Genomic DNA, 1,773 nt, shown 5'->3' with positions numbered 1-1,773 from the left:
TCAGAGTCACCAAGGCAAACGGACCAGACGAGCCAATCCGATTGGTTTTGATCTAATAAAAGCGTCCCTTCCATCTCTGGTCGGGACTCTGTTTGCATGTATTAGCTCTAGAATTACCACAGTTATCCAAGTAACGTGGGTACGATCTAAGGAACCATAACTGATTTAATGAGCCATTCGCGGTTTCACCTTAATGCGGCTTGTACTGAGACATGCATGGCTTAATCTTTGAGACAAGCATATGACTACTGGCAGGATCAACCAGGGAGCTGCGTCAACGAGAGCTGAGCAGCCGGCCGCCCGGGAGTGTGTCCCGAGGGCCCGCGCGAACACGCAAGCGTCCGCTCAATTATTCTGCAAACAGGAGGAGGCTGAGCTCCCCTGCACGATACACCTCGAAACCCTCTCAGGTCCCGGCGGCGCGCAGCGCCGTCCTAAGTACTTGGTCGGGTTCGAGAGAGGCGCAATCGCCCGGAGATGGGCGAGTAGACGCTTTCAGTGCGAACACCCGTGCTCCCAACTGAGCTTGCCGCTGCCGACAGAGGCCCGGGAGCGTGCTGTCGTGGCATTGCCGGCGGGAAACAACACGCGCCACCTACGGTGACCGGCAGCTCCAACGCCAGCGCCACAGAAGGGCAAAGCCCCACTTGGGTGCAGAAGCGAACTCTCCCAGCACAGCGCACGCGCCAACACGTCCGCAGAGCTGCGATACAAACCACCTGCGAGAACCGCTGGGGGCGACCGAGCAGCAGACGGCGTCGCGACGCCGAGTGCCGGGCGGCGGCGCATCCTCAACGCACACAGTCCGCAATCGGACCAGCACACTGCAGATGTCCACCGCGCTTCGCACCGGGCTCGGCAGAACCCACTTTGGCCGCCTGGCGCCGCGCGCAGGGTGCGCCGGCGCATAGCTGGGACGCCAGCCGGGCCCGTCGGCCGGCGCTCCTGCCACTGGGCGCCCCCCACCAGCCGGCTGTAGTGCGTGCGCTCACGCAGCGCGCGGCCAGCACGCCGGGCGGCCCCCCCTCACCGGCCGGGGACTGTCCCGCCAAGCCACAGCCTCGTATCGCTTCATACCCACATGGCCAACTCAGGTTCGGGGGCATGGCGGGTACCGCCGAAACAACCGGTTCATAGATGTACCGATCGTCGCTATCACCGATGCACCTGCAGCGCGAACAACCGCTCAACAACTGATTTCCAGTTCATTTGCGGATCTTTGGCAGCAAACGTATACGTCAATCTACATTTGCGAAATCTACGATTCTGGCATGCCTGCATGTTATGTGTCACGACACGCTACATCAGCCCACATACACACTGCGGCATGTACACGAGAGAACACGTGGAAGATGGTCCGCGCACGTGTGCAATGTCCCTTGCGCGGTCGACTGTCAACCGGCCTCTGTAGCATGTCGCAGATGTGGAACGCGGTCCACCGTGCTATCATGTTGTGTGGGGCAATACGATTAAATAGGAAAACCCTCGTCGCTACATCAACAGACGGCTCACGCTGATTCCCGGCAGAGGGAGGAGGGGGGGGGGGGGGGGCCAACATGCAATACTTTCGTCCGTACCTACCTACCACATGTCTGTACGGCGTACAACAGTGCAATCTCGCTGTAATGGGGAGACGAGACAAGTAGCATCGTGCACAACATATGGCCCTTATGATTCGCCATTGTAGGGCGCAGCCGGTGTACGGTCAAGCATGTGCCACATTATGTCACTCAGTACGTAACGACGGATGATCAGTGTGGGTTACGCGTACAT

The 1,773-nt window shown here is 59.6% G+C and overlaps 1 non-coding gene across 1 annotated transcript in view; it reads right to left on the bottom strand.

Moving 5' to 3' along the window:
* LOC126314175 (small subunit ribosomal RNA) overlaps positions 1 to 268 on the bottom strand; it is a 1,893-nt gene extending 1,625 nt beyond the window's left edge. Inside the window, exon 1 of the ribosomal RNA XR_007555657.1 lies at positions 1 to 268. This exon is cut by the window's left edge and continues 1,625 nt beyond it. This is a non-coding gene — a ribosomal RNA (small subunit ribosomal RNA).
* Positions 269 to 1,773: the final 1,505 nt, after the last annotated feature.

This window comes from Schistocerca gregaria, unplaced genomic scaffold (assembly GCF_023897955.1).
Source record: "Schistocerca gregaria isolate iqSchGreg1 unplaced genomic scaffold, iqSchGreg1.2 ptg000539l, whole genome shotgun sequence".
NCBI lineage: Eukaryota > Metazoa > Arthropoda > Insecta > Orthoptera > Acrididae > Schistocerca > Schistocerca gregaria.
This window is presented reverse-complemented; position numbering and strand designations above follow the sequence as displayed.